The 9683-nt window shown below is 37.2% G+C and overlaps 1 protein-coding gene across 1 annotated transcript in view; it reads right to left on the bottom strand.

Moving 5' to 3' along the window:
• LOC124186843 (regulating synaptic membrane exocytosis protein 1) overlaps window positions 1-9683 on the bottom strand; it is a 1552625-nt gene that overhangs the window by 1037312 nt on the left and 505630 nt on the right. The gene's annotated exons all lie outside the window — the stretch shown is intronic.

Raw genomic sequence — 9683 nt, 5'->3', positions numbered from 1 at the left:
AATACGATCGTGCATTCCCCTTTCGTGTACTTTAGCGCTTGAACAATTTTGATTCAACAAAAAAATCCGCAATCCAACGTTTGGTAAATATTAAGGAAGGTATTCAGTAGTATAGCAAGGCCGGTTCTGCGTAGAAACTCATTCTTTACCGGTAAACCAAGACGTAAGCCCTTAAGGTGCCGCTGACCTGGCATGTTATATATATATATTTCGTGACGTCAGAAGCGGGGAAATCGCCTGCACAAATCCTGATAAAACGGGGGTACGAATCTGACTGGGAAAATTTTCAAAACTTAGCTTGAATAAAATTGTACGTCTGTATCTCAGTCACTACTATCGCAGATCACTGATAACGTTTAATAAAAATAATGAGGAACTCAATAAAATCAGGTCGCGTCAAACATGGCCGATCGGGCTAGCGACTTGTTGAATATTCACCGCTTGTACGATATCAGAATTTCTTTCACTTTTGCCAGGGAGATACCGATATACAAAAACACACACTAGTCTAGTCGATAAGCTCAAAATGGTCTAAAATAGCGATACTGCTCTTAAAATTACGTGCGATAGCTCATTGGTTTCGGAATGACGCCTAGAATTCATGGGAATTGTGAATTTCAAGTTTTCTCTATGTGTTGGTTTTTTCTCATCGTGTCAACATAATATTACATCGACCACAAATAAAGTGTGGGACCCAGGCCGAATCCAAATTTGTAATTTGAATGCAAAAGCATTCTTCATAATTTCATTTTAATCTATCTGAAAACGTTCTGCGGTTTTTTACCGTTTCAAACTCCCCACAAACGTAACAAAATAGATCAGGACTCTTATTGCATCGATGGGAATTGCTTCTTGTAATTGTATACTCTCCAGTATACTATTCAAGTCTCAAGTTTCCCACTACTGAAGAGCTGCAGTCGCTGGATGACGTCGCCTGCGGGCCTGCTTTCTCACCCTGACCAGACGCTGATACTGGATTTCCGAATCCCTGCATCGTAAAGTACTTATCACTTGTACCTGCCATGACGGCACACACGCCGTTAACCCAGGGAGTCTGCCAGATGGTTCTGTTGCCCACCGTCACCCCGAGGAGATGCCCTGGTTGCAGGTACAAGCGATCATGCAATGAAATGAAGTCTGCACATCGAAGAAGTGGGAATCCCAACACGATGGCAAATTTTTACTAAATGAAGGAAAAGGTGGAAGAAGAGGTATCCACGTCGTAGATCATTTGAGAATGAAACAGTACAATACCCTCGAAAAACCGTTAAAAATCCAATTTGTGTACATTCTTGGATCCTAATCTTGTATTTTGTTAATAAAAAATACAAGAAATTTATTCAATTGTTTTTAAAAGATTTTTTTCCCATTTTTTTCAGCAGCAATTTTCTGCTATTTTATCGATTTTTTGCAATTTTATGAATGTTTGAGGGGACTATGGGCCAAATTTATTGCAGAATCAGATCAAGCAGATTAAATTACGTAAAAATCTTCGTCATTCCGGGTCCACAAAATTTTTTATACCAAGATAATCCCAATTTTCTTCGATTTTTTGCAATTTTTGATGATTTTTCACAATTTTTTTGGATTTAAAACGGTTTATGATTAAAGTACGATCGAAATTAGTATTTGACAGATCAAAATACATGAAAATTATGCTTGCCTTAGATCTCAAAATTTTTTTTCTTGCCAAAACATCAAATTGTCGCTATTTTTTGGGGTTTTTTGCAATTTACTCGAAATTGAAGGCTGGACAGCCTAAACTGACTTGAAATTCGTATTCAGCGGGTCGAAAAACATGCCCGTGGATAGGTGGCGCCCGGTGTACAGACAATTTTTTTTTTTTTGTGTGCCGGTGTTATTGACTGGAAGATTAGATGTGGCAGTAAAATAAATACCGAAATTGCAGGAAACACGCATGGGCGTGAGGGCTTAGGGTTGAGATAAAAAATTGTGTTCTTGAACAGAACATTATTCATTTATTTATGGCAAATTTGTGGCAAATGTTTTACACGGCCGATCCTTGTTGAAATTCTGATGAAGATTTGCTTGCCAATTCTTTCTGTTTTTAATTCTCAACAAATAAGGAATTCATACTTTACTTGCTTCGTTTCATTTGTCAATTACGCCTATTTCTGAATGATGCTACCAAATTTTTTTTTACATTAGACGAATTACCTGAAAGTTACTCATGAGGTAGAAATCGTTATAAAACTACATACCGTGACTTCTCGTAGATGGCATACGCTACGGATACGCTAGCGAGTTTTTGGTTGGTTTCTGCATTGCATACGACCTACGAAAAGTCAGGGTATGCGTTATTGCTGTACATCAAAGTCTGAGAAATTTGGAACACTCGAAGGAATCAACTTCTTCGGATTCCAAGTACTATCCCTCACACGCCACTGTCCCCACTATCCGCGCGGCCGTCACTTCTGCGTTTCCTCGCGTGCCGTCCACATCCACTTTTCGCGGCGAACGGAGCAAACGCGAGTGTTTTGGTAATTTGTCGTGTCACAAGTTCTAATCACGTGCAAATTTTCATGCGGCCAGTGTGTATACATATATTTGTTACAAACAACAATAATCTTGTGAGTGGAACAATGGATAAGTCACGTTGCACGGCTGAACCAAAAGAAGGTTGAATTTGACCTGCCAACGAACGTATCGTTCGTTGCAATGGTAAGTGTTTTATACTGCAAATTTCTGTCATGCAATTATAGATATCATTTACAAGAAGCCTGCCAAATCTGCACTTGCTATGCAGGGTGATTCGTAATTTACAGCAAATACTTGACAGGGCGAATCCTTGTCAAAATTGAAGTCGAAAATTCCTACGAAATTTTTCGGGAAAACGCGTTTTTTCATTCAAAAAAATGGAAATTTAATTTTTTCGGATTTCTTTTTCGATCAACCTTTTAATTTCTTGGATCATCGTCAGAATTGATTTTGAAATTCCCCAGTCAATTTGTAATTATTTTGTACGAAAAAGTCATCGCCGCGGAAAAAAGCCTCAACTTGGTGTAAGTTCGTACCCCCGACTTAGATACAGCTGAATTCCCATAAGAAAAAAATTATGGGTACGAAATTACACACAAGTTGAGGCTTTTGTCCGTGAGGGATTTCAAAGAAATATTCGAGAAATTATTCACAGAAAAATATTTTATACTACAATTTGTGAAAAAGTTAACCAGCGAATTTTGTTTTCAATTATGATAATGATGCAGAAAAATTTATAAAAATTAAAGCTAAACTGATAATATTCAGTTGATTTTAATTATTTTTTATGAAGAACGTCGTTTTTTCGAATAATTAATCAGGAACTTTCGACTTTGATTTTGCCAAGGAAGCCCTATAATATATTCGTCCAGAATCCGGAATCAACTTGTAGTCCCGTTATGTTGTTTATTTCCAGACGTAAGCAGCAAAATTATTATTATAATTATCTTCATGACGACTGACGATATTTTGACACAGGACTAGTTAGATAAAGTGAAATTTGTGAATATCTTTACCATTTCGGTATCAACAATGCAAGGACGTTTCATTCCGAACGACGTATCGTACAAGAGAATAACATATATTCATACCACTTTGTATCAGGCAACGTTTACGGAGTAGACTTTGTATAATTTCCCACTGGCAAGCCGTTTTACTTTCAAATACATAAACAATATGTAGCATAATAAAAACAAAGTACGAAATTAATTTGTTTACGAACAAATCAGATCCTCATTATTGAATACAGGTAACATGCCAAGATAATAAAGATTCCTCAAATTAAAATTGTTTCAATACAAAACGTACCGTACAGTAATTATTTTGTCTCTGCAGTGAATTAAAATTAAGTCGAAGCATAATTGGAATTTAATGAATTATTCTTATGTCACAGCATAATGATGACCGCGACACGCGCTCGTAGAAAAATTAACAATGCTCCAGATAGTCCAGTCATTATAGGCAAAAAACCGACCGAACCCACGAATAATTATTTAGTGAATTTTTTTTCACAGCTGTCTCGGGGGGGGGGGGTCACTGGGAGTGTAAATTTAAAATGGTGACCAAATCATGCTTATGCGTATATTCGAAAAATGGTTTTTTAGGTGAAAATGGTTTTTCTTGAATAACTCGGCCGGTTTTGATCTTACAGAAAACCGTGAGAACAAAAGTTGTATAAATTTTAATTCTCTACAAGTTTAGTCCTTACAATTTTTCTCCTAGGATCAAGATTTTTGGAATTAAACCTGAAAAAAGCGACAAATTCGAAATATTTTCATTATCTCGTTTATTTTCAACTGAATGGCATAAATCAATAGCAAAAAACTTGTTGAGAATCAAATTCTGAACAACTTCGGTTCTTACCTTTTTTTCCGAAAATTGATATTTTCGGTATTTAACCCGAAAAGGAAGGATTCTCCGTCAACTCGGCCATTGTTTTTTCGATTATCTCAGATCTGCTCTATAATTGGTTACATCAAAGTACTACTAAAAGGTATTCTACGTGAATTTTTTCAGATTTTTTAATTCATTATTTGAGAAATTGTCGTTTTTTTTTCAAATGAATATGTACTACCGTTCATAAGTATGGAAACACTCGCCCCAGAGTGTTCTCATTGTTCTCATGATGCTCATTGTATTTCTACGAAAATGTATACCGATGAGGAGTAGGGAGGGACTTCCAGCATTTTCATACTATAGAAGCAAAATGTAGAAAACAAATCGTCTTGTTTACGTTTGCTTCGAAAGAGTGGCGTTCGAAAGATCGTCGTTTTGTTGACATTTGTTTCGATCGTCGTTTTGTTATTCATTTTTCAAAATATCGAGTAACAAAATAGTATACGTGTTTCAAATTTTTTTTTCCTCTGTTCTCTTCATATATAATCATTTCGATTTTTCGTTAGGTGTGTGCAGAACACAAGAATTGCTGAATGCTTCGTTGCGAATAACACAATTTTATCGGAACCTAGATTCGAATGCTCGGAGAGTTCAATTATTATAATTGTAAGGTAATTTTTTTTTCCGATAATTGGAGAAATTTACACCTGCTGAAATATACCCTAAGTACGATGCAAATATGCAAGAAATTTCAAATCTTAAGGAAAATAAATATTACGACAGTTATTATTTCATCATATAAGCCATAAAAAGTCAGTTGGGACGAAATTTAGGTTCTTGAATCAGAAATATCATCCTGACAAAAAATGACCGCGTATTTTCCAAAACAATGAAAGCTTTTTCGAAGTGATATGTCAGCATAAAAAGTCAAAACCTATTTCTACGATTATTTTCCCGAAGCGCCGAGTCATTCAATTTTGTTGCAAAATGAGCGCGCAGTAAACTTGAAGAATCAATATCTCATTTCTGGTTCCATTTGACGTAGAAAAATGATTCACAGCACATTCGCGAGCAGAGAGAATAAGCTTTCGTAAAAACTTTGGTTTATCTGGAAACATTGAACATTGTAATTGCTATTAAGGAGCGAATTGTTTAATGGTACCATTTTTCGGCAAGGTTTCTACCATTTTATACATTCTGTAAAAAATCTTTCCGATTACAAACAATCCGTCGGGTTTGACGAGGAATTTCATATTCGTATTCACTCCGAATGACCTACATTAGATATCTGCTATCGGTAGAGTAAAATATTGAACACGGTGAAATTTAGAGTGATTCGTAAAAAATGGATATCTTAATTTCAAAACAATTATCTCAACTTTTCGGATTATTCAAGATGATCAAAATTTTTAAGCACACTATTCCATTTCATCAGATTCGACCATACACTTTTAACATTTTTGGGTATAGTGAGATGGCACCGACACATGGTTGTAAGAGAACAGAAAAGGACCCATGTATTTGTATAAGTCCTCATATGGATGGGAGGGGAGGGCACGAATTGTGTGCCAAAGTATATTTTATCGACAAGTACTAATCATGTTATGGATTCTGCGTTGAAAAGGCGAAACAACCAAATACGCTTATATTTTACAGGATAATCCATCGTAACCGTTTGACGGTCGCAATGTCACATGAAGATCGACACGCCGCGAGGATATCTTCATGGAGAGGTGAACTATGTTCAAATTACATTGCTTCGCAAAGGATGTTAAAAACTCCCATCAACCGGGAGAAGGAACTGTTTCGCATAACCCGCAGCTTCATAGTTACCTCGAATCTCGGATACAATTTCCTTGCATTTAATATTTCAGAGGGTATAAAAATAATCCTCAACGTCGATGTCAACAATTGTTTCATATATCCATAGTCACATGAATAAAGTGTTCCAATATTATATATAATCAATTCTTGAAACCCTTTTCACTAGTAAAATAGCTTCGAACATCAAATTATTTCATTATTGTCAGTAGAGTTGTGTGTAACAAGCGATGTACAATTTCAGAATGATTCCGATATGTCGAGGAATAGTCCTGCAAGGTCGTAGCGATGCTTCATGAAACGAGACCACAACGATTCGTACCTGTTTTGTTTCAATCGTATTTTTCAAACATATTTCCAAATATCTATAAATCGTGAATGGTGATATTTATGTAAACGTTTTGAAAACACTTCGTGCTGTGTAAAACTAATATTGCGCGATATGTTTTAATGTATATGGGACATTTTTTTACAGTCGAACACCTTTGTGACCGACACATTTTTGATTTAGCGGAAATTTCTTTTTTACGGGTTCTATATCGAAAACATAGGAATACGTATTCGAGGATTTTTTTATTTCACATATTTCGTGAAATAGAGGGGATCGAAAATTTGATAATTTTGTGTTTTTTGGCTTGGAAGACTCACTTTCAAAAATTCATATCGCCGGTTCTATTTGAGCTGGAAAGTTCGTTTTTTTCATCTCAAAGCTAATAAAATGAATTTTATTACAACAATTCTTTCATTAACGATTATTCCGAAATTTATACTGTTATAAACAATTAATATGTTTCAATCGATTTTTAACAATTGCCCCAACCTGGTAACGAGTTCTTAGCGCAACCATCGTATTCTACGTCAAATTTTTTATCGCTAACGTATTTCCAATTGATGGAGAAATTATTATTACTGTAGGAAAAGAATTAATTTATCAATCGCGGCACGTAACATCAGCGCGCGGGTTCCGTTGCACGCCTCATTATCTTGCCTCGTATTGTTTTCCTCTGTAATATAAATGATTATTCTATATTTCTAATTCAATAATATTATTTATTGACATATAAGACTTTATAAAAAATTTAACAAAAAAATAATAAAATAAAAAAAATTATTGCGGCAAATAAAAAATTGATTTACCAAGATTTAAATACATTATTATTAGTCAATAAACACCTCGTTCTGCATTACGTCTTATGATATTTACATTCACTCTTAATATGTATAGTGTTTTTCGTTTAAAAATTTGTACAACCGTTTTTTTTTTCACACAATGAGAATTGCTTTGCTTCTAATTCTTCAGGAGAGGTTGGAATCATGTAAATTTTCAAGAATAAATGTAAATATTGTACGACGTACTGCAGGACGAGGTACTTATCAACTAAAAATAATGTATTGATATCTCAATGAAGTGATTTTTTATTTGACACAATAATATTGTTACGAAACGATAAATTGGGAGCGAAAACGGATTTATTCAGTGAAGAAGCTATCCTTTTAAAGTCTCGAGATAGTCTGTTTTTACAATAATGTCGGTTGACGCAGCAACCTTGTTCTTTTTAAAGACATAAGAGGTTTATGAACGTCTTCTATCTATGATGACTGCTAGATCATTTAAAAGGGGACAAAACGGGTGATTTCACCCTTTGTAACATTACTCCCCCTCGAGAAAAAGAGTCGACCCGACTCGAAAAAGATAAACAATTACAAAAAAAAGTGATCTAGCAGTCAGTGCTCGAAGGTGAGTTGGAGCTGTGGCTCTAAAAATTAAAAGACTCTCTTTTTACTATCTGGCATTTGCCACAGTCTCAAGGTAAACCACAGAAAACCTTGAGCAGATAGTTGAGCGTTCAATTGAATTTCAAAATTTGTGTGCCCTGTTTTATAAAGGTAAGTGTTAAGGGTGAGTTAGTGAGTTCTTCATGAGATTCCGTGGCCGAAGACACGAGACAGACCGAAGGGCAGAAGACAGAAGAGATCCCAGAGGAAGAGATTTTCTTCCAAAGTTCTTGCAGGGACCAAGATAAGAACAGGTGAACCGACCCGGGGTTTCCTCCGGACACAGCACACCCTAGAGTTGGGAGGACAAAAGTAAGAGGAAGCGGATGATTCCCAATTTGCTGAGCAAATTTGGGGGGAAAATACGCAAGTGATTGGATTTATAACTCATTCAATAAAAGAAAAGGAACGATCTTATCTGGATATCCGGAGAACCCAGGCTAAGACCGGACAAACAGTACAGCTGGAGGTAACATCGGAAACAGCCAAAGGCGGCAGATAGTAGATAAGCAAGGGGGATTCTGAGTACAAACACCTTCTTTACCGACCGAGCCGCTCCGCGCAGCCCAGACTCAAACCCTTTTCCGCGATGACGTCACAGTCTGCCGTACCGAAGGTCAATTACCGACAGTTCGAGGGTCAAAATCGTGCTGTTTTACCAACAATCTTACCGACAGTTGTATCGATCGAGGGTCAAAATCGTGCTGTTTTACCGACAATCTTACCGACCGAAGGTCTGTAGTGCTCGGCTGCCAACGGTAGAGGGCGCAGCGGGGGCGAGAACTTTTTTACCGTCCCGCATTCTTCTCCCACGATAGGACTGCTGATGTGTAACATGAACCACTCCGAATTCCTTCCTCACGGTAGGACTGCTGATGTGTAACATCAACCAGCTCACATTCCTTTCCCACCTTATCAACCACCTCACATTCCTTTCCCACGTTATCAACCACGTGACATTCCAAAATTAATGGTTCCGAGAATTGTTTGTCCCAACGTCGCACCGAAATCCTTTGACCGCGTGCCGCTCGCCGTCGAAACTTGTCGAACGCATTGTTTTGTCTAACCACCTTATCAACCACGTGACATTCCAAAATTAATGGTTCCGAGAATTTGCTGATGTGTAACATGAACCACCCCACATTCCTTTCCCACGGTAGGACTGCTGATGTGTAACATCAACCACCTCACATTCCTTTCCCACCTTATCGGTCCCGTGACATTCCTTACCCTCCATCAAATTATGTGGTGGGGGAACGTTATAAAAGCGAAAAGTGAAAACTTCATCGCCAGTCTGAAGCTGTTCTTCTTGCAAATGAGAAGTGCTCTGGAACAACGTGAGTTGAAGAAACGATTAGAACTGCTCCTCAAGAATATCGGAGAAGTAAAACATCTGTTGAAAATCAAATCCGACCTTAATCGACTTACAAGAGATTTCGAGCACCTACAACTGGACCGTAACGACAATGGACTTCTCAAAACTGAACGAAATCGCGCGGCTGGAGACGTTTCTGCCGTTGAAAAAAGTTTCGGATCTTGAAGCCTACTTCGAATACAGAGTCAGCGGTGTTCGTCGAGTCAAAACGAAATTTGGAGACAAAATCGTTCTGGACTTAGATGACGCTTTCACGATTTTTCTGCCCAACCGACTGAACAAAGCCCTCCACGAAAACGAAGATTTGTTCCAGAAGGTGACAGCAGCCAGTAAGGAGATACGGTTGCATATACGCTATCTTGGCGGACCCTACGGT

Source organism: Neodiprion fabricii, chromosome 7, assembly GCF_021155785.1.
Source record: "Neodiprion fabricii isolate iyNeoFabr1 chromosome 7, iyNeoFabr1.1, whole genome shotgun sequence".
In the NCBI taxonomy this organism is placed as follows: Eukaryota; Metazoa; Arthropoda; class Insecta; order Hymenoptera; family Diprionidae; genus Neodiprion; species Neodiprion fabricii.
This window is presented reverse-complemented; position numbering and strand designations above follow the sequence as displayed.